Raw genomic sequence first — 24,360 nt, forward strand, 5'->3', positions numbered from 1 at the left:
AATATTGAAAAATATCCTTCTGATTGATTCCATCAATTATCCTCCCTATGAACGGCTCATTTAACGTCTCCATGGCAACACAGCATCTGAGTTGAAAAAAAATGTTTTAAAAGTGGCTTTAAGCTGTATAGATTCAATGGTTAGTTGTACTTCATTCACCTTTTATTAAGCTCCGCCCCAGAAATGCAGACTGACCAATCAAATACATTTTCATTTTCAAATTTGGTAAGTAAGGAATAGAGAAAATCCAGTACAAGATATTTTTCAATGGGGTCCTATGTAAAGTACCTAACGCAAGTGTGATACTTAGAGTTGCTTCTGATATTTGTCTTATAGGAACATGAGAGGAGTAGGACGCCTCACAGGGAGGTGGACCTGCACTACACTGCATCCTTTGTCCTCGGGCCCCCGTCACGCTATTTTATTCCTAACGCTATCCGTCTCCATGCAGCGAGGCCCGACAGGCTAAAACATTAGCACGTTGTCAACGGCAGCTCAGACACCACCATCCTCTGTTACACTTCATATTCAGCCTCGGGATGGAGTTACCTCGCAACAGTCTGGGGAGGAAGAAGAGGAACCCCCCCCTTGCTTTCTCACAATCTGGGCAGGGGGGTTAATTGGGGGGTCTAGTCGAGCCGCCGGCAACCGCTGGCTCTACTTCGGCCTGGAATATTTTTCAACCTTTTTCTCACCGCGGCGTCCCGCCCTGCTGGTCTCGTGTAATGTGACCTTAAACACTTCCCTACGGTTACAGTAAAACGTCCCCAGAGACTGCACGCTTAGTTTATTGTAGTAAGTGCTGCTGTTTTGGTTAGCAACCGAGTTCACAGGGGCTCAGCAGTTTTGTCGAACGCAAGTAATCCAATCTATGTATCTTAATCTAATCTATGTCTGACAAAAAGGCAGTCTCACAAAATAAAGGTGTGATTCAATGGGAAAAATGTCAGAGGTTTCCAGCTTGTACTAAGTGGGGAGCATCTGTAGTTGCTAATCCTGTCTGTGGCGCTCTCGCTGTGGCTTGGCACGAGGATACGGGAAGCGACTGACGCTGCCAGCCGCTTTGTGTTTCCGAGCCTGGGAGAAATGGGACGAGGAATGGCAGAACACACGGAAAAGAAGAGCCGGCATAATCGCATTGACGCTCTTCCGTGTCACGCCGGACTCTCACACCCGCCTCGACTTTCGTAGCTTGGGACAGAAACCGGAGCTGGGTGCTTTACACCGGCGGATTTGAGCTATCTCGTAAACTTGTTGGTCCTCCGTTAGCAAAGCGCACGCCTCTGTTTTAAAAGTTTTACTGTCAGATATTTGGCTTTCGCTGCTATTCAGCTCTCTGCTTTCATACGTAGATGAAGTTTCACTGCTTCTCGCCGCTGGCGGCCCGCGGGTTCTAACACACAGAAGTGTAAGGACTTGGAAAAAAATGGAATGTAATATGGTACATGACCTTAAACACTTCATTCAACTGTTTAAAATGTCTCCTTCTGATTCACTCAGTCAAGTCCAACCAACTGAGCCACTTAAAATAAGAAACCCCAAAACCCAGGAAAGGGTTAAGAAATGAAAGACATAAGAAGAGCGGCAAAGGATTTCCGGCAAAAGCAATAAGGGATAAGGAAGACGGAATAACGGGATGGGATTGTCTTTACGCCAGTGAAACACTTTTTTGTGGCTTACGGATCAGTTAACACTCTAACATTTGAGTTTCGCTCACCAACAGGCTCATTTTGGAGCATGTTGCCATGGTAACCAGGCCAAAGACAAAAGCTGCTGGCTAATTATCACAGAGTGAGTATACCACCCCAACTCCAAAGCTCTTTTGTGCACTCCATCAATTTTGCTTGATTTATTCAAATCGGGCTTATGTGGAGCATTTTAACACCCTCAGATTAACTCAGCACTAGAGAGAAAAGTATGGGGTGACTGGGGGTTGGTGGTAGTGGTGGTCTTAATGACGCCACATTGACCATGTAAGCTAACATTCCGAGAAGCACAATACGTTAAAAATAAGCTTTGCTATTAAACGTTAAGGTATCTTATCTTTCTGCGAGCCGCTTAAGCCCGCTAAAAGCTGACTTGGCAAAGAGAGGAAGTGTCAGTGAAGCTAATCCTGCTCGAGTGTCATCGCCGCAAAGTGGGTCAGGGAAGTATGAAAAAGTAATGCAAGGGCTCGGAATATGTCTTGGTAGCAGGCCGCTACAGCGCATGAGGTGCTTAATAGCTCGGCATAAAGAATTCACAGCTCTGGGCTATAGTGCTAATTCCTCAGGTAACAAAAATTAGCCATGAAAAACAATTCTGAATTTGAGCAGAATTGGGTTGTGGGGGGTATCGGTAAACCGGCAAATTTTCTGATCATTCTTTTTCTGCTATGTTGCCCCTTGTTGGTTTGGAGTTTGAGAACTAGCATGTGCTAGTCGGCAACAAGGGTAAAAATACTTTTTTATGATCGTATTATTGATATATTATTCTTTAGTCATTTATTTTTGCATCAATAATTCAAAACTTCACAATATTATACGTACACAATATTTATTCATATGCTGATGTGAACAGAAGCGGTAAGAATACGCAGCGGCGATCCGTGTGACCTCATCATGTTAGCTTCTCACAGGCTAGTTCACCCAGTTCCCCTTTCTGGCTCTAAAATAATAAGCTTCTAAGTTGAGTTATGACATATTTGTGCGACTTTATCCTTCCTCACCCTCAGCTATCTTCCACACACCAAACCACAGTGATACGCCTACCAGCTGAATAATTCACAGAACATGTTGCCGTAAAGATAAAGCTTTTTTTTTGTGCTCTTCTCCCTTACGCAATAAACTGGGGACTAACTGGCACAGCACAGTGTGGCAGAAAAAAAGACAGATCCTGTTCTATAAATAAATTTATAAGGACGCACCAGCAAAAGCTAACTCTATAAAATTTTTACTTTGCTGGATGGTGGCAGCCTGAAAAATGAGGGTAAACTCGAGGGCAAGGTGAGTACTGTATTTATTTTTACAAGATGTTATTTCTACTGTGAGTGTGCGGTACAATACTCTTTCTCATAGTCCATTTATAATCCATATCTCACAAATACCACGTCTGATTATTATTATTTTTTCCTTCCCGTGTCATTTATGGGGCCTCTAATATTTGAGGGTGAGATGGATGCTTTCCAAGCGGAGCCCCCCGATGAGATAGATTGCTGTGGCAAGAAGCCAGATGAACAAAATCGGCTTTTTCTATGGATTTTTTTCCCCCTCTGATAGAGGAAAACTCCATTATAAAAATGAATATTTGCATAAGGATGCCACTGGACATATTTGTCCGACTCTCGGTGAGAACTGTACTAAAGTAGATAAGCATACCACAAAACACAATTACACTATTGATTATATGGGCCTGACCGATTAATCAGTTGGCTGATTTTATATATTGGCTCGTTTATAAACGGTAAAGATGGGCTGATTTTTTTTAGTCAAATTGAAATTTATTTAAAGTTTTAGACAACATCCAAACTCTGAGCGTCATGATTTCTCAGTGTAGTTGTTCAAAGCTGAAAATTGCCGCATTAGCACACAAAAGCAAAACTTTCCAGACCGGCAGAAACCAAGCAGGGTGGCGCATGGGAACCGTGTCCGGGGGTAGGAAGCAATTTAGAGAGACTAGACAATTACGAGATAAGAGAGCCATCATCTAGTCGTGGAAAAAAAACATGCGGTGACGCCGTCTTGGATTCATCCGCTGGGGAAATGACAAGCTTTTTTTTTCTTGATAAAAAAAAGCAAACGGAGATACCGACGTCACTCGGTCGGAAAAACGACTCAAAGAAAAAGCCAGTTTTAGAATAACAGGAAGTTGATCGTGAGATTGATGGAAATGTCCGTAATAAATGTCGTGTGCAGGATAAATTTGAAGTGATATGGAAAATACTTGAGAAGCATGACGAATATCCTTTAACCGTCTTAAACACTTTGAAAATATCGTCTGTTCTTTGAAGGTCTATTTGGATTAGTTAGAAAATCTGGTGTTAAGGGATAAAGTGTGGATGAATCAACTGCTCTGAAACATGCACGGTTTGATTGAAATAAATGGACAACGAATGCCTCATAAATCCATTTTAATGTGTTGTGCTGACGGATAACATATGTTGAAGCTATTAAGGTGACAAAAACAGGCGCTACCCAAAGTGTCATTGCTACTCTATCGTTGCCTGGGGGCTGGCAATGTATATTTCCTATTGAGTAGGTTCTTTGCTCATATTTGATGATTATGATGAATGATCTCCAGATGTTTGCTGATACTGGTATGAATAAGAACTTCAAAGGCTAGGAAAAAAAATCATATGGAAGTTATTATGATTTAACATAATGAATAGGAATGAATCTTCATGCACTCGATCTTGAAAAAAGTTCCTGGTAAAAAAACTGAATTGACTCAATAGCACCCAGCCACATGTTGAAATGAACCAGAATCTCAATTAAAACAAGTTATCATATTGGGCGAATGACGGCTCGGCAGGTAAAAGCTTGAAGGTTTAAAGCCTCTCGAGGTTCATCACAGGGCAGCCATTACTCAAAATCACAGCCGCGACCTCCTCAGCACACATCCACTGACCTGGAAAATATGCGCCGGGGTCCAAGCCACGGCGAGCTAGCCTTTGCTTGGCCGGCAAACAGCAGAAATATTGAGCCAATTACAAGATGATTATCTGCTGGAAGTGGCAGGGGAGCTCGCGGCGGGTCTGAGTGTATTTATGCCTGCCTGGCAGTAGGAGCAGGGAAAATGAATCAAAAGGCCTGCCATGTGAAGGAGAAGCACTTCGGCTTCCTTACCGCCACTTGTCCATTGACAAAACGCTGGCTCACTTCCAAAAACTTTCGTTTCCTGGAAGGACAGGCGGCTGCCGTATTGTCCGCAAGACCTGGTGGTGCATGTAGGCGTTGATTTTGTGGCTTTTCATATGACAGGCGTACATGAGTCACATTCATTTACAAGCGAGGGGAAACGAGCGGTGCATCAGACTACTTTTAAGCTACAAAGGCAGCATTGAGAGATGCACTGAACTTGAGTGTGTACATTGGATTTGGTCTATGAAAAAGACAGGGTATGCCTTCGAACTAGCGATTCCTGGCATCCCGTTTGTTCTTTTCCATCAGTGACGTCAAAGTCCTGACAGGTTCACAAGATGTTCCTGCGCCGGTATCCAAATTCCTTCAAAAGTCGTCTTGTTCTCGCTGTTTTTCTTATTCGCCTCCCAAAAAAACGAGGAAATGTAAGATTTAAAGCGGTCAAATAAACACATCAAAGTCAAACGGTAAAACTCGACATTGCCCATAAAGTATCTATACCAATTACAAAATTTACATTGCCCTAAATATGTGTGATGACTCGCACACTTGTTTGGCTTCTGGTCACACGCCACACGTCGCTATCCACCTCACTGACCCCGAAACTGTCTAACCCCCTTGAGCGGCCCTTAGCATCTTTGCTACATTGACCACAGAACAAGCGTGACGCTCACCATCAAATATGAATGCCTCCTTTAGCGCAGTCTCATCTCTTTTTCATACACTCAATAATGTTCTCGTGTGAGGTTGCCGTAAGGGCGCTTTACCTCAAGCTGAAATTAGTGCGCTTGTGGTGGCAAGGCAATTTATCAGTGCCAACGTCAAGCTTAATGGGAGAATGTCCAGCAGGCATTTCTGCGAGGTTTTGAACATTAGCTACTCACGTTGCACGTGCCTCAGTACCAGTACCATATAAGTCATGATTCCTTTCCCTTCCGAATTCAGAAGCAATGATTGTCATTCGACGGAACTTCGACTGGTATTCCACTGAAAGACCGTTGAAGAGTTTGGTTATTTGGAACCCAGCGACAAGATAGTTTGGGAGAGCTAGTTAGCAAGAAGAGTCTTCAGTCAAGTTTGGCTGGGTGCTCATAGCGGGACGTCCAACCAGGCCACTTTGTCAAGTTTCAGTCCTCGCCTGCTGAGGCTGATGAATAATTGACATCTGTGTTCTGTACTTCAGTGAATTTTAAAACTGCATTCTGCAGAGGTTCTAAATGGCAGAGAGAGGTGGTGTTAATCATTCATGGCTTGCTTTTTACCTGCGTTGCTTCGGGTCACTGGATGGGAAGTGCAGAAAGAAGCGTTGGGACGTTTTGCCAAGAAAACGTCTTAGGCCAGCTTTGTCGGCGTAAATATTTGAGTCTGGATTTATGAAGCGCCTTTCATCAGTGGGGTTTCATTTCAGGGAGATTTGGAATCAACAGTCGGACAAGTGGAACTGCTTAGCTCCCGGATTCTAGTAGACTCTCCACGCCCGCCACCTTATTTCAAATAAACTTGATGGTGAAGCAGAAGAAGTGAGAAAACCACATGCGGGGCTGATGTTCATCTTTGGTTTAAACAGGTGATCAATTATGCTGAGAGGCCCTTCAGACTATCAATATTTCATAAGTGGGCTTCACATTATATGATAGCCAAGGTATCCTCTTTCAAAAAGTCCCCAAGGGATTAGCCAGGTTGCTCTCATAAACCCCTTACAGCCAAATGGTGGTGGAATCATGAAGGTGTTCACCGCAAGAATGTCCTGACAACCCGGGACACGCCGACACTGCAAGAATCAATATTTGCTCACACCACCCCTCTCAGCTGACACCTGATCAAGATCAAATAAATAAACGCGGTCCTGTGTTATTCTTGACTGATTGAAGCCGCAGCGGACCCTGTCACATTTCCCATGTCTGTGTGAAAGGTCGCCATCCATCCATTTTACACCGCTTGTCACGTCCGGGATCAGTCTCAGTAGTGATGTTGTACTATTTGGACTTCGGACTGCTCATGTAACTGATTCCTTCCTGTCTCTCATCCTGGGTGAGACCTAATACCCAAGACTCTGAAAGACCAGATCAGAAGCGTCAGCCCGGATGTCGGCCATGTCACGTGTCAGACACCAAACTGATCGTGGTGGTGCCATCTCGGACTACACACAGACGCTGTCCAAGAAGTCCGAGAACCTCACCTTCAAAAACAGGACGATGGGCCTCATCGACATACCGTGGCGCGCCATCCAGATCGGCATCTACGCCAAGCACCTGGACAATTGTACTACCTCATTCCTGGGCCTCAAGTCTTCAACAAGACAAGGTCTCAAAAAGTATTTTTGCAAATGTATTTATTCCACATTTGTTTTGAATAACTGTGTCTAACACCTCAACTTGGTGTCTTTACAACACATGCTTATATTTCACTTCCACTCTCTTGTCCTGTTTTTTCCACACTCCCCGCCACTCGAGCTCCGTCGTCCCCAAGCGGGACTCCAATTTCCTCGGACGTGCCTCCGCTCGATGTCACTTTTAAAGCCTGCGGGGCCGCGTGTGCCGTTCGCGGGGAACAAAGGCCCGCTTGTGTTCCTGCTTTTGTTGTGTGTGGACTTGTAAGACGCAGATGTGCATCAAAACATTAACGGGTTTCCTTTTTTGAATAAAGCTTTCATTCTTGTCATTCTTGTAAATCTTCTCCCCAGAGAAGCGGGAAAACAATCTGGGGTTAATTTAAATAAAGTGTTTTGAAAATACATCATGCAATTTGAATCATATTTCCCAAAACATGAAGCAGTTAAACAATCAAAAGTTTAAAACTGTGCACGAAAGCTTGACTGGCGGATTGCTCATCATTAAAAACATTTTTGAAATGGAAAAATGATTTGGTGTGTCCTTGGTTGACATTGGACCTCTTTTTATCCCAGATGACCTGCTAGGGATGTGATTTTGGTCTTTATATTCAGTATTATATGTTTTTTTGTATTGGTCTTTGGTATCATCAAGTTTTTCAAAAACACATAACAATGATTGCGGACCGGCAGTCAAATGGAACTCTGAAGAGTCTTTGTTAGCCAGCTGAATCTCAGCAATCTGTTTTCTTGACTCATCACATACACATGGCCATGCACCTGTGTAGGGTCACCTGTGCTCAATTAACCCCACTCCGAGACCCCCCCCCCCCCCTTAACTATAAGCCAACAAAATCTAACCCGTTCATCTGCACACACGCAAAACACTGAGCTGGGTCTTTGCGCACAAGACGGGTGGGCTACCACAGCCCCGACAGCAGCCCCTCGTATGACGATGACGCGAGAAAGGGAAGGTGGGGCAGGGGGGGGGGGGGGGGGGGTCATAGACCAGGAATGCAGGCCTTCTTTGTGACCACACGCACGCCCAAAGACTCAGACAAAGCGCGGATCGCAAGTGTGTTTTCTCTCGTAATCCCCCACTGGCCAAGTCTGAGCAAATATCTCCAACAGGCACGCTCCACGCTAACACCAAGCTAATCAAAACAGCCGACTGGGGCGTGCCCCACCCCTCCCTACCCCTCTGGCTCTCCAAACCCTAACCATCAAGCATACTCGTACCTTAGCGAATGACGCTTTGATGCCAAGTAATCCTAGTTAGAAACAAATAAATCGGATATTCCCGTGAGAAAAAGAATTGACAACGCCCACTTTGGCATTTCCTTCGGTCAAAGTATATTGCTTGGCAGAAAAAAAAATGCATCTGCCACGGCAACAGTAATCCGGGAACTGAAAACAGGCCTTTTCCGCATCCGCCGTCACGCAACTTGTCTGCGAAAAGAAAGCAACACAGGGACCAGCCTTGCTTTCGTGTTTTCAGGAATGCTATGTGTATAAACCGTATTTATAACAGTCTTCAGACAACCGCAGAATTGTTTTCCAGGGTAATTTAAAAAATCTTGCTAATTATCGGCCTCCAACGCAATGTTTGGGACTTCACGGTAGTTGTCTTTGATCTTTGGAATTTAGTCTTAGTTTGGTATTTTCCTTTGGTCTTCCACTTTGAATTGGTCATTGATCTTGTTAAGATTTTGGTCTTGGGTATCAGTCAGTGAAAATCCTTGGAATTCATTTTTGGTATCGATCTTATCACAAGCTCTGGAATGCCAGAGGCAAAAACATCTAAAAACTGTGAGGGGAATACATCGTAAACGTTCTTTTTGTTATTGTGGTGCGGGTGTACAAATGCACTGCATCACACCGACAGCTGTTTCTCATAGTTTTTATGTCTTATTTAGTGACATGAGAGGCTGAAAATATGTTACAACCACAATAACAAACATAGTCAATTCATTAAAACCATTTGGTTTTTGATCCAGTAGTTGTATTTGGTGCAGCTGTACCTAATATTGTGATAAACGTCTCACAGAAAGAACTCTGTCAGTTGGGGGAACTCCCTCCAAACAGCGGGCGTGCGAAGGGCTCACCACCATGTGAGTCAGAGGTTCCAGGACGGGGCGTTCAGGGCCCGCGGGGAGTTTGAATTGTGTCGCTCGGCATTTGTGAGCGTGCAGGGAAAATGTGAGGCGAAAATGAATGCGTGTTAACCGGAGCGTCAGGCTCAATCAAGACCTCGATGAGAGGCAGCAGGTCCTCGGCGTCTACAATACAAAAAGACGTCTGGAAAGCGTCCCGTCAATTGCAACATGTGACACTTCAAAGAGCAGCCGTTTTATTTTGGAAGTCGACATTGCTTTTTTTCATCGCAAACAAACCAGCGGCCATTTTGACCAAGAACTTTGACTGCTTCAGCACGCTATGCCTCAGTTGGCTGCGCCATCTTGAAGCCCACCCAAAAATGCAAAGAAGGGTCAAATTCTTCAACTAAAGATCAATAATAATGATCTTGAGTATTGACTTTGGTTAGCGTTTGGGTTAGGTCTTTTATTACTGATCATTAATCTGTTTAAATGAAATCAATAACGTAATATGAACGGCTAAGATCTAAAGACCAATACAACGGACTGAAGGCAATACCACAGACCCATACCGGGGAAAGATCAAGACCAAAAGCCAAAAAAGACCAGTACTCCAGAATCTTTGGATGTGTATTCTACTTGTCATAACATTTCCAATCTGAATATTGTGTGGCGAGAGCGTTGATAAAACACACTGCATTGTTGTGTATTGCTGTGAAGGTTGTAAACATTTGTCGTTTGATAAAGTGCAGGCGGAGAGAAGAAATAAATTAGCCGGTGAAACAAATCACCTTAAATAAAACATCAGCAACTTGTTCCCATTCACTGCACCGTGTGCGCGTGTGCCTCATGAATAAATGACATGCGGTACATGTTTACCTCCCGCTCATTACATTCACACACACATACACAACTTTTCCAAACACACAGAAAGTAGCTCACAGGCCAAAACGGAGATCATTAATAACTAACTCAAATGCAAAACAAAGTCAACGCGTAATTATTCATCACCACAGGGGCGTCTCTGGAGTTCCTGTTTGCGCCAACCAATCAGATTTGTTGATTACATTGATAAGTTTTCGGCCACCCAAATGTCTTTTTGGTTTCTTAGCCACTATAGTGGGGGAACGATTTTAAAATATATTGTCTCCAAAGTCAACATCTATCGTCAATGTCAATGTGACGGCGGACGTTTGACCCCTTTGGTTGTATTTCCCGCAAGGTGCGTGTCAGGTAAGCAGCACAGGTGGACGAGCGCACAGAAGGGGGTTCGGGTGTCCCATTTCAGGCAGCAGCTGGTGAGCGAGGGCCGGCCTCGAGGTCACCCCTTCCCCTTCTGCCTCCTCGTCACCCTTTCCCGGGCTCCGGGCCACCTCTCCGCTCCGGTCTCGGCCCGCCGTCACCTGATCTCTGCCCGGCTCGCACGACAATGAAGTGCTTTTAATTACGAGGACCCGCGTGCTCAGGTACCAAGCATCTCGAGCGCGCCCCGTGTCAGCAGCCCCGGCATTCGGGCGTGTCGTCTCGCAGGCATGGCGATAATTGATCGCATTGTAGAGGCGTGTAGCGCGCACAAAGGCCACGGAGGTGAGTGGTGTTAATTTTAGCCCGCGTGACAAGCGCACATCACGCTGATGCTATTTTTAAAACAATAGCTCACTTTTAACTCTATCCTGCACAGTGGATATAATAACACAGTGGAAAGATGTCTGTGTCAAAGTTGAACATCGGTTACTACAGTGGACAGCTGCTCAAAGACTTTGGTCTTTAAAATAAGACACAGGATAGTACAGAGACTGATGAACGTAATATTTTTTTATATAATTCATGCACAAAAGGGTTAAGACAAAATCTAAGGGCAGGCGTTAACTGGAGGCCTTCACATGACGGAGCTCTCGTCGCTCTCGGCTCGTCAAACATTGCTGCCCCACTTGGCGGTAGGGTACGTACCTCGCGAGCCGATTCCGATGAGCTCACCGGCGGGCATACGTTGGCTTCCCTGAGTTTAAAATGAGCGTTTTAATGACGTGACAACGCTGGCCGAGGCACCTGATGCATAAACGGCCTAGCCGCTGTGGCTAGGGGACCGATGGCGACCGGGTGGCCATTGGTGCTTCCGTGTTTGTTTGATCCTCGGCCTGTGTGACACGCGCTTCCTGGCTTGAAATAGGACACGGTTGCATTACGACGTTTGCACTTCCAGCATTGGGGTCATACGGACCTCCGGCTAGGAGATCTCACTGGCTGGCATCAGCCCTACTTTTAATAGTTTTATATCACCAAACCATTTGAACTTGGGTGTGTAGACTCCCTAATATCATTGTCCGTGTTAAGTCATCCGATATGTTGCCTCCCACTGGTCAGCCGTTGGGCATCAGCCACTGCAGTGGACAGCTATCCCCAATCTGCTTTTTTCCATACACTGGTGTCTCAGTGTCAAAAAGAGTTTTTTTTGGTCCCCTGACAAATGAAACAGGCTTCACCAGGCTTCACTCAGGGTCTTAAAGCGTCTCCAAGGAAAATTGAGTTAGCAAGCTCTTTGCTCTTTTTTCCCCTCCTGAGCAGCCGTCACAAAAGTTTCTCTTTGAAGGCACAAACGAGGCAGGATCGACTCTTCTGAGGGACTTATGGAGACCCTGATCCGATTACCCAGCAGGCACCACCCTCCTGGAAAATATATTTGCAGGTGCCCGTGCCGCTGCTTTTTCACTTTTTGCTCGCTGCACTTAGGCAGAACATTCAATGGGAAGGTTTTGGACAAGGTGACATATGTGATTGGGAATATGTTGAGTTTTATGAGGTTTTGGGGCATGTGACACAAAATGGGCATTGAAGATTAGAGATATGATGGGATGTTCATCATTTGATAAGGAATATTTGGGAAATTTGATGGGCGAGCTTTGGGAATGATTAGGTTTTGGGCATGGGACAGACATTCCATGGAAATTATTCCGTAACGTTTTTGGTATCTGATTGGAATGTTTTGAAATGTGACAGATACAATTTGGGTATGTGATAGACATGTGAGAGGCATGTTTGGGCATGTGACGGATACATCTTAGCAAAGCTTTGGGGGTGCTGTATCTCTCGACGATGAAGGTTTGCAATCAGATCCCAGGAATTCTGTCAAAGTTTCTTGTGAGGGTCAAAGTGTTGGAAAGGCGACTTGATCCCATGTGGGATTTACCACTGATGAAACGTCCTAGCTGATTAAGGGCTCACACAACATTTGGAGGACATAGCTAAGACTTTAATTGAAGCAGACAGCAGCTAACGATTGACTTTTCAGAGTCTTCAATGAGCAGAGGAACCTGATTAGCATGTTTACTTGAGCACTTGTCCCCAATTGGGAAGGTCAAGTGTGGGCGGTGGATTGTTCCCAAATGAAAAGTGATGCAGGTGCTTCGCGGCAGAGGGGCTTGTTTGGGGCGACTCCCGAAGAGGCCAGACTTGGAAAAATCACATTAACAAACCGATTGAAGCATCCGGAGTGACTCTGCAGTGGCTGATCCCATTAGAGCGATACCCCCACCCCCACTCCAGACTGCCTTCCTTCTCCTCCATCCTTCCTTTAAACCCACAGGAAATGGCCTTCTATGAAGTTGAATTAATTGACCATGAAACCGGCCCACTTGCACATCTTACAGATTATGTTAATTGCTGATTTATCACATGTTTCTCGAGTCCTGTCAAATTAGGACCGCACGAGAAGTATGGGAGGGTAATTAGCGAATCCCTTACCAATAAAAGCTAACATTCTCTGTTTTGGGCATTTGGTGCGATTGTATTTTCATCCCTGGCATTGTCAGGTATGGAATTTGTTGTTTATTTTGTTAGAGATGAGTCCCACCAGCAACAGATGGCAAGTTGTGGCTCCATTAGTCCGAGGCGCTCGCTTCGGTGGCTTCCGTCAACAATGAGGCGCGTGCTATTGATTTGTTGCTGATGAGAAAACACACCAAAACGTCTACTTTGCACCTCACGTCGACACAACGCAGGTATGTTTTACTTGATTTTTGGCAGACATGACGGATGTATTCAACACTGACCACCTGTGCTTTTGGAAGCGAAACAATTTAGATTCAGATTCCAGACCTTGAAAAGTTTTGCAGTGTGAGACCCCCCCTGCGGAGGTTCCCGATGTGCCGATGACTGCAGGCCACTAATGGGGGCTAATGATGCGGAAACAAAGAGTCTGTTTGCTAAGTACAAGCAACAACACACAGCTGCCTCCTGATATTCAAACAAACTTTAGATAATATGACTCCATACATCACTTTACATTACTTACAACAATACAGCTTTTCTTTGTCATATGATATTATTAAAACTCATCTCCTGTTCTATGGCTATCATCACGTCTCCCTTTCTTAGCTAGCATGCTTCAGAGGACCACAGTCTAATGAGATTTGCTGATTTTGCATCCCTGTGCACTACATTCCTGGATGTTCCAAAATGTTCCATTCCCGCATGGTGAGGCAGGGCCACAACTGGAATGTTCACCAATTAGGAATCCCTAGCATCCCAATGTTTTTTTCTTTTTTTTTCCATTCCTGCGTGTCTCTACTTGGCTCCCGCCCAGTCGCACCCTAAACGTCTGTCTGTGTAAACAACTTAATCGCACTCAGGCTTGCGGGCTACGAGTCGGGCCGCGCCTGTCAATCATCTGGGTTGGACTTTTTTGGCGAAAAAAGACAAGATATGACGATCATGTTTTAGTGAAGACTACCTGTTAACACAACTGCAGCAGATGTTTGCTGGCTTCTTCACGCAGATGCGCTTGATCCAAGATGATTGGTCGTAATTACAGGCTGTAAGACGATAGCGGAGGACTGACTGACTGCTTGAGCGTCGGAGTGACGGGTGAAAGCTGCTGCATAATAGGAACACCTGGTCAGTCCAGAGGACCAACAGGGATGTGTTTGTGTGACATCACAGTAGGGGGTGATGCGGGAGGCCACAATGGAAAATGAACTACAACAACACAATGTGCTTTTTGTCGTCACCGATCAGAACATGAAGGCGACCAAAACCACTGGGACAAATTCCAACATAGCTACCACTAACCCTAAAAAAGCACTGTGGTATATCCAAACACTCTAAACTTGAAGATACTCAAAGGAGAAAGTTTTCAGACATTTTTGTGTGATTAATTTAGCCATCCCTCTCCATGTCACAGACGTTTTTTCATCCCAGCGTGTCCTCCGTCACACTACAGGTGCACAAAATGGTGCCATTGTCGTCCATACGCTCCATCTGCCCCGACGATGACAGCCCCCCCACACACACACCCCACTTGTTGTCGCGGCGACGCGTTACCGTCACCTCGTAATGAACTCGGAGGGCTGATTTAAAGCGCCATTAGCGTCACGAGGCGGCGGGCGGGCCCGCAGGAACGACGGCGGCGGGTGCAGATGGCGGCGCGATCATTGTAAATGTTAGCGAGGAAACGATGAGGAAACTTTGTGTGGCCAATATCCCGCATCACTGGACTGGAAAATAAAAGAAAAAGTCAAACATGACTCGGCGTCTTTGAAAGCACAAAGAAAAAGTGCGGGATGACACTCCAGTCGAGTTTGTTGACTTGCTGTCGCCCCTCCGCATCTTTTTTCATCTTGCCAGGCCGCCATTGTGGAAGGTCGTGAGGAGACGAGGCATGCTGGGATATATACGAGTTAGTAGGAGCCTTCAGCGTGGTTGGCGGCATCGGTTGCTAGGATACGCAGGGGCGCTGGCTAGTTAGCTACCTGACAGAACCGCTATGAATGTTCTATTAAAAACACAAAAGTAGCTGTTAATATCAATTACTTTGAAGCTGGAACTTGGGCTAAAAACCATTTTATATTCATCCTTTTCAGCCTTATCTTGAAACTTTAGCTAGCTTTAAAAGTGATAAAAGAAAAGGTACAAAAATATAAACCGATGGTGTCCTCTTACTTTTTCAGTTTTATCTTTGTGGAGTCATAAATACATATTTCAGCAGCATCCTTAAGCGGGGTATGGAATTAAAAGAATATATATTAAAAGGCAGTTAAACGAGACGATTACTACAAGTGGAGCGAGTAAAACAAATGGAGCTTTTGGCCGCCGTCTTTATGTGATGGCAAGTGCTGAGTTAGTGCCGTGACTGAAGAGATATGATTAAAAAAAAACAAATGGCGTCAAGTCGTCATTCTCCAGCTGGCACGCATGCACGCAGGCAATATGAAACGCATAAAGCCTCGCTGTATTCATGACTCTCCACATAAAAGCCGCTAAACGTCCACATAAACATCCTCGACTGTGCCGTCCTTCAGTTCCCATGAAAATAATAAGAATAGGAGGCGAGTCTCCAGTAACTCGATAGCGAACTCGATGACATGCAATCAGAACAAGGTGATGACAACGTCAGAGACGCAAAGATTCCTTCCTATCCTATTTCCTCCCCCACCCTGCGCTCTCTTTATTCTTCCCGCAAAACCGCTAGTCATTTTAATTTGGACTATTTATTTATATTTTTATCTGTACTTTCTGTATTTTAGTGTAGCAAAAAGTAGCCCGCATGAGTAAATACTAACATGATGCATGTCCCCCATGCTTATATTTAAGGTTTCTATTTAGATTTTAGTAGTTATGGAAGATAAAGCAAGTGTTTCTGTGGTGTGCAGGGAACATCCAGGGAATGTGGGTAAGGTCTTCAAGTAGCAGTCAGGCCTTTAATCAGTTCTGTGGTGGCAGGGGGGTAGGTTAGGCTGTCATCTGTCCGGGGGTCCCGGTAGCCTCCTCAGAGGGAAGCCTGAGTCCCGAGAGAGCAGCTCTCATCTCAGCGTTACATTTTCAGGACGAGGCTGGAGCGCAATCAGCGTCCACTCATCGACTTTAAGCCACATTGGCCCCCGTTTAACCCTTCGCATGTCTACCTCTCTGGAGTCCGCAAGCTGGCAAGGGTGGCGGTGTCCCGTTTCTCTGCTGCTTTAGCCTCTGAACTGTGAGGACAGATGGGAGGGGACCTCAGGCCCATTAGGGACCTCCTGGGGGGCCAGACAAGTGAGAGAAAATGCATGTTTGGTGGCCCAGTAGCATTCTGTATGGGAATTCAGAGATGACATCTTTTACAGTACACTGGAAAACGATTGAAGTGTCCTGTTGATTAGAGTCAGCAATTCAAAGAAGTGGTATGGTTTTAAGGTCGGTTCTTAGGGTTTGAACAAGGGTTTCAAGACACATTTAGGAGGGTATAGGATTTTGGAGAACTAGCCTACTTGGTGCAGCAGCATGCGGCTCATTAGCCAAGCTTATTCCTGTTGGCAAACAATTGTATGTTTGTCATCGTCGCATGTCATAATATGACAAGATAGCAAAGCCGACCCATTCAAGTCGTCACACGGAGGCATCATTCATAAGTCATTTACGGGCTGTCTCATAAGATCAGCATGAGTGGCTGTTTACGGCCCGCTGTAATTCTTAGAGGACTTGTAAAAGAAGGTCTGGGTTGGTGGAATTCACTTAAGCTAACAAGGGGCAGACAGGCTGAGGTGAGAGGACACATCACAAGGGGGAAGGCCGAGCGCCAACCGGTGGGACAACTAGTATGACAATGTTTATTAATCGATAATCTATAAATGACTCACCATTGCATCTGATGTCATCCATCCATTCACACGAGTAGAATGTTCTTAGAAGATTTACATTAGTATCTAAATGTTAAGTTCCTTATTTTCCATCTAGTAAATATCACGGCCACGCCTTGAAGTCTCAAATGCAAGCCGACCTCAAAGGGCAAAAGTGGTGCAGACTTCAGGTTTTGAAGACAGAGCGGACCTCAGAGAAGCTTTTCCTCCCTCGATAATTCAAACAAACCAGTGGCCCACAATCTTGGATCCAGCTGGCACGGCCCGTGTAAACAGCGCAACCAAGAACTCCTAAGTAGTGGCGGCGCAAAGGCCACATCTGGGATCGGCGTGTTGAGTAAAACTCAAGATGTTTCAGAGAAGGTCCTTTCCAAAAGCCGGGCAAAAGAATCCATAAGTGTTTACTTCTAGAAACGTGCTCGCTCGAGCGGTATGAAGACGTGACGGCTCGTTCTGATCCATCCCAAATGGGCACGCCGTCAACGTGACGGAAGGTGAAAACAAATATCCCTTCGGTCTCAAGTGAGTCTAACTTTTCCCACATGGAAAGACAGACGTTCCGGGAAAAGTCTGGCTCGGACGAGAAGCCCCAAACCTGAAATTCGGTTGGTGATAATGTACGCTGGCAAAGAACACTCAGGTCTCCGCCCACAAAGGACGAACGTTCGCCAAAGCGACGCTACGCCTGGCTTCTATCAACATGTAGAGGAGTTATTTGTTGGCATCACATCCATGACAATGAAGCCTAATATAAACACGGCAAACATCCAAAAAGTTTGAAATTAGTGTCACGGGTCATGAGACACAATGTTTAACTCCTGTAACCAAGAAACAATTTTTTGTGAGATGATTCTGATCACTGATTTCAATCCATAACTGGCATTGGGTGCTGAATTTTTCCAACAATCCCAAAGAAAAGAATCTACTTTCAATTTTTATAAACAAACAAGAACCCGGAGGTTCATCTTAGTCTCAATAGCAGCAGACTTCCAGATTCTCTTTGGGCAGCTTTTGAGACAGACACGCCTATCAAATTTCACACTGCTAAGTAAAACTAGCTTCTGGTGCTGAGTTGAAAATAAAAATCTTGTGGTTATTTGAGTTTTGGGTTTGGTGTTGAGTCATCAAACGTCTAAAGAAATGACCCCTTAAATGGCAATTGTGTAGGGTGCCACTTTGAAGCTGAAGAGCGCCGCAAAGTCAGCCGTAAAAAATGGAAGGGATGAAAGCGTCTTTTATCAGTGGAGGGGAGGAGGGGTGCAAAAAAAGCAGATAGGCGTCATGGTAACAAGGTCACTGAGCGCTGCAAACAAAAAGCCTCAACGCTGACTAATGTAGCTTAAAAATGTAAACATGACAAAATGCATACAATGATTCGACAAAAGTATTTGGATGCCTTCAGGAAAACTAGACTGCCGAGTGTGCAGGAGTTAGAAATGTAGAGTGGCTAGACGGAAGCACATTGCAGTCCGCTTTGAGTTTGGCCAAAGGCACCGAAAGATTCTCAGACCAGAAGAGAAAATTGTGTGGTTTGATGAGACAAAGAAGACTTGAAGCTATAATTTGCTGGATACGCTGGCGATATACAGGAATTCATGGTACGTGTGATTTCTCAGACAATGAATTTAATACATTTTGAAATATGGCTAACATTATAAATGTGGAAAAAGTGAAGCACAGTGAATACTTTCCAGATGCACAGTTAGTCCGCGAGATGAAAAACGTTATTATTAAGGACTTGTGATATCTTGGGTCCAATTGAAAAGTTGTTTTCTAGGGACCGCCTCTCAGCACCTGTGCAATGACAGTGCAGTTTAAGTCGCGAAACTGGATGCTCAGCAACGGTCGCGGGTCTTTTTACTGGCACGGATTTTACCCGTCCACTTATCATTCCCAAGCCATCAGCAACTCGGCTGGCGAGCGACATTGGAGAGCGATTTCTAATACGCTGCACGCAATGCGATGACAACACACACATGGAGATTAATGGACCAGCTCGGGATTCTTTTTTTTTGGTGTCTGTGTGAGCTGGCCCACACAGTCCAGTTCCAAGCCCCTTTCAAATTAGATTTAAAAGATGAGAAGTTGCATTCTGATGAACATAACGTTTATCTGGCAACAGTGAGGATAAAGACATTATCACTGATATCTATAACGTTGGACCTACAAAACAAAAATCTCAAATTTAAAAGATTCTGTATTTTTTTTCTTCTACAACGTTCTGAACCGTACGTACATGGTCAACATCTTCAGACGTGTCAAAGACGTTTTGGGTCACGGCTGACAAACAAGATGTCAGCGTCCAAGTTATGTTTATCTCCGTGGACGTTCCTCACACCCTGGCTCTGCTCCAGCAACAAACGCAGGAGATAAACCTCAATCTGGAGACAACGTGAGGATGAGGAGACCCAGCTAGTGCGAATGTTTGGAGTGCAGGGGCTTTAGCATCACATGACTCAGCGCTAATGCTTCAGCTCCAGGTTATTTCAAAGCATAACCTTTTACATGACAATGTCCAGGTGCCTGTAAAAGCTGAAATATGCTCTTTGTGAGCGTTGGCATCCCCGCCAGGAAAATATTATGAATAATGCCACACACGCACGCAAGCTCAAGCACACACGTGCAGAGCATTAGCAAAATGGCAGTTTGTTTCATTGTACATGGGATGCACGAGAAGCCCAAGCATCGCTCATCAAGCAGCGGCAGCCGGCGGCTCGTTCATGCATGCGGCTGATGCATTACCATCCCTCCTCCTCATGAATGGCACAAAAGTTGTTATTAAAAAACATGATGTAATATTAAAGCTTAACGAGCAGCAGACAAATGGCTTGGCTATATGCCGTCTATTTTATACACCAGCTAAAAACACAGCTCAGCAGATTGACTGTTTCGCTTTGTCTAATGGAAATTTTGCTGTCCAATATAAAAAAAAGCAGATATCTACAAATTTCACATATACCCTCAGAAAAACTGAACTATTTTTTAAAAACACACTAAGAAAAACAGTATTAGCAGTAGTTTTGAAATTTCCAGATTTTATATCATCCAACATAAAATAAATGAAATTTTATTATATTTCCATTTATTTACTGTTATTTAATTCATAGAAAATAAAAGGCCTTTTTTTTCCCCCATTTCTTTTTATTTATACACGCATCTCCTATTCCTAGTGATTGTCATTTTATTTATTTTTACCCTCTAAACAAAAACGGACATTTTTAGATGAATCTTGAGCAAAATTCAATTAGACGGCATCACATCCACTTGTGAGGACTGCAAGCAGTGTGTTGACATCATCACGAATGAAACAACAGCATTCAAACAACTTCAACGCTCATAAAAGTAGTCTGAGCTTTACTTTGAGCAACTTCTACAAAGTCATCATAAAAGTCTGTCTTATGGTCACATAAAGGAGGATGAGTCTGGAGGAAGAGTGCGCTCACATTCCACTCTGCCATGATGTGTGTATTCCCAGCGACGTTTATGGCTTGCCGTAATGGATTGCGGCCCGTTAAAGATTCCCTAACTGCTCCGTCTTTTAGTGCCAAGCGGATTTGCGTTTGGCACGCCGCCTTTTCTCTCCCGAGAGCGCTACACTTTCAATTAAGCGCTACCAGTGCTTTTCCTACTGCTTGCTAACTTGATTTCTTGCAGATATTCAAGAGTGCCAGTCATCCACATCTTGCCTTAACCTGAAATAGTTTTTCTTTATTCTTTCGTGAAAAGCTACTAATACCTAAACTGAACCCTAACCCTAACCTAAAGCAGCAACAACCATAACTTACTCCCAATGTGGTTCAAAATTCAATCGGAAAAACCGCGGACCCCGATCATTCCGTTGAATTAAAAGAGACGAATCGGGAAGCCTGCGGACAACAACACATCGATTCAACTGGAATCCATAAGATGAACTGAATTTACTACCAACAGCCAATGAGAGGTCAAGGTTTTATCATCTCACAAACAAAAAAACAGACGTGACGTGATTCAAAAAGACGCCTTTGTCTGCGATATTAAGATTCTGAAACAACAAAATTGTCTAGTCCATGTCCAACCCTTCTTCCCAAGGTCATATCTTGGGATCAATTTCTCCCCGAGAGTGGAATACAATGGAATCCTCGTTATTTTTTTTCAATCCGACTTCACTGCTACGTTTTGTTGACAGCCTGAAACATTTGGCAAAGACACCTTTTGTCCTCCCAAAATGCAAAGCAGACATGATGAATTAGTTGCGAGCGACCGCATCCATCGTGATGCATCGCATTGAAATTCTTCCGGCGGGACTGCCGTGCCACCGGATCGAGTGGCAGTGGGGGTTTGGGGTGGGGTGATGGATGCCCCTTCACGTCACACACCTAAAGTGCTCTCATAGATTACAGCGACACGCCGGACGTCGTCTGACACAAATGCGTCGGGATGACGGCTCATCTTTCTTCCTGTTTTGTTTTGATCGATATGCCAAGGACCTTTGGACAAACAGGTAAAAATATCACCCAATCACTGTCATGTTAGTGGTCAGACGCTAAATGACTTGACCTTGGACCAGGAACTGGCCTACCCTAGTACGACGCTGACTTCAAGTCAGATTCTTGTCTCTTGAGTTGTTGGTTTCACCTTCCTTTGGCACATTCTGCTCTTTGGGTTAACGTCCTCAAATATTTTTGTCTTGTTGTTCCAGGATAAGCAATGTCCCGTCTGAGAACTTCTGGCACTTGCGATGGCAGCTTCATTCTTCAAAGCTCTCCTCTGCACGCCTCCTTATCATTTTCTGTCACCGCTTCCCTCCCGCCCTAAACTTCCCCTACCTTCCTTCTGCGCTCCGTCTTCCTGTCTGTCAGCGGGACGCCGACAAACGCCGAATGCAGCGTGTGGGCGCTTTGTGATAGGGGTTAATGGATGGGGGCAGGATGAAGCCTTGTGTCCCGCTGTCGCAAAATTGCCATTTGTTTTGTGCAGGATCGGCGAGGGGATCTGGGGTGGGCTCCCACGGGATGTGACGGACTAATGTATCACTACAAAACCATTAGACACTGCCGGCGGGAAAACGTCCAATCGCTGCAACCATTCTGCACTGATTTCATAGCATTCCTGAGCGTGATAACCGCATCCTTTATGACTCTTTTATGTGGCAGGAAAATTGGACAACAGCTGTTAATTACAATCCTTTAGCAGGATTTGGCGAGGGGAAGAGATGGACGGTAAAATGGAATGCAAGCACAGTCCAGCTTTTAAAATGGAATCTCACTTCAACTCAATTCCACTTTATTTATTGGCCACTTAAAAAAAACAGCTGAAACAAAGTACATTATAATAAAAAACTTACCTTAGTAAAAAAACGTACCTGATTTTCGAAGTGTCAAGTGTTTGTAAGTATAGTAATAAAAAAACTTACCTTAGTAAAAAAAAAAAATACCTGACTTACCTCGTTTTCGAAGTGTCAAGTGTGTTTTACATGTCGCAAACAATTGTAAGCTAGTAAAATGTATGATGTTGAATTGGTGAATGAATGGAGGTGTGATTAAATGAATGATCATCTTTAGCACAGAGGTTTAAAACAGCAAACAAGACAACTGATTTCAGAAATAACCTTTTTTTTTCCATACATCTTTTATTTCAAAATGACGTGTACTCGACTGTACTTTTCACATGACGTCCTCCGATGTCAACTTTGGTGATCACCTACCGTGTCATTGCAGTAATGATGATCAAATCGACAATTTCTCAAGCTGTCGGAGTCGTTTTTTTTTATTCGTTTGTGCAGTTAATTCAAAGCACATGAAGCTCTACTGAAGGGCGGCAAACCACAACTCTCAATCTGCAGAGAAACCGCCGTCTGATGTGGCCTCGTCGGGACGCTCACTATACAAACACTCGGGGAATGAAAAGATGTTTCCAGACTATCACAGGGTGTCGGATTTCCTGTGTTTGGGAAAGCGCTCTCCCTAAAACGCTCCTGGAATCTCCTCGCTTGAAATCCATAAAGTCCTGAATTTGTTTGTCGATTCAGACTTGATTTTATCCAACGTTTGGGAATGCCAATTCTAGCCTTGTCATTCCTACTTTGCACTTTTATTGTTGAGGAAAACCAGCGTTCTAAGCAGCGAGCCGTTTTAAATGCTCGTATGCATTACGACTGCAGCTGCACCAGTATCACTTATTTTTTATCTCACCTGACTTTTTTTTTATTATTATTTACTACCCCGATGAGAATCGTAAATGTGCTCTGCTCAATATTGGATAGTTTTGTACACAAATTTGCACATTACTCGCCTTTTTTCCCCTGTGCGTGGGGGGTTATTTAGTCAAACTTTTTTTTTTTTTTATTGTAGAACAATTTTTAAAAATATGAGGGGGAAAGTTGCATGTAAGAAAAATTGATAAAAATTAAGGTAGCTGGACAGTTTTAGTTTCAATGTCAAATTTCGATGATACATTTGGGACCAGTGGAAAAATCATATTAAATTGACGGTTTTATACCAAAATGGCAGCTCCGTGAGACTGAGCAACCCATGAAAGACATGCCTACCAAATTTCACGCTACTAAGTGAAACTGGCTTTCAGGGCTGGAATCCCTAATAAATATTGTTCACCGCAATGAACTCCATCATGTAAATCAGTTGACACCTTACAAAAGGCTCGCACGTCAGTTGGGGCCAAACAGATGTACGGCACTGCGTCATTTATTGAGAATGTCCGACACCTCCGACCCCGAATGTGTGCAAGAATTAGAGTTTTGGGACGAATCAACTAATAATAAAAAAGATAAGTCCTTAAAAAAAGTTGAGAAAAGCCTCTATGCATTTTTCCTTACCCCTATCTTTTATTATTTTTTTTCAAACAAAAGTTGCAATATTGTGAGAATAAAGTCACCGTTTTAGAAACTGAACTTGGATCTTATAGGATCAAAATTATATTATGCAATAATTATAGCTTGTGTATTTTTTTAGTGGCTTACTAAATAATCTGTTGCCCATCTTTTACAGCAAAAATGATTGATGAAGCATTTTAACATTTGTAATTTTCACATACTGTAAGTTACATAGAAGCAACTTCAAAACAATAAAAGGTGGAGTCAACCTTACCTGGCTTGTATCTCTCTTTTCGTGTTGTTTTTGTCTTCTACCAATCTGTAAACAAACAAACAATCAAACACACAAAAATAATAATACAAAAATTGTAACGAACTTTGACACCAAAGGAAATAGCCTTATGCTAACCTGTCAGGTATCATTCAGTTTTTTGTTCCAGGTTGTGGTGATTGAGCATTAACTTGGCATTAAAACACAAAGTAACAATGTATAGAAAATATGCTGTGTAATTTGGAAAGAATACCAATAACTTGGAAAGAGTACCAACCTGAAACATGACCAAAAATATGGAAGTTCGCGTGTCCCTTGTGGGATAATTTGCCGGCCATGTTTTCAGTTGTATGACGCCACTTCCGGCGCGACACACTGCCTTCGTTTCCATGGCGACGTGAAAGCGTC

General features: G+C 44.1%; 1 protein-coding gene and 1 long non-coding RNA gene across 2 annotated transcripts in view; one reads left to right on the plus strand and one right to left on the minus strand.

The window, feature by feature from the left end:
* The window catches only part of cox10 (cytochrome c oxidase assembly factor heme A:farnesyltransferase COX10), a 55,487-nt gene extending 31,167 nt beyond the window's left edge, over positions 1-24,320 (minus strand). The window contains exons 1-2 of the mRNA XM_088359412.1: positions 24,230-24,320; positions 23,956-24,000 (exon numbers count right to left, since the gene is read on the minus strand). The gene's annotated coding sequence lies outside the window, so the exon portion shown is untranslated. The remainder of the gene's footprint in view (positions 1-23,955; positions 24,001-24,229) is intronic.
* On the plus strand, positions 2,762-7,497 carry LOC148382430 (uncharacterized). Its single transcript, XR_015854048.1, has 2 exons — positions 2,762-2,984; positions 6,875-7,497. It is a non-coding gene; the product is annotated as an uncharacterized LOC148382430 (long non-coding RNA).
* Positions 24,321-24,360: the final 40 nt, after the last annotated feature.

Source organism: Syngnathus floridae, chromosome 18, assembly GCF_059516105.1.
Source record: "Syngnathus floridae isolate MCC-2025c chromosome 18, RoL_Sflo_1.0, whole genome shotgun sequence".
NCBI classification, from domain to species: Eukaryota; Metazoa; Chordata; class Actinopteri; order Syngnathiformes; family Syngnathidae; genus Syngnathus; species Syngnathus floridae.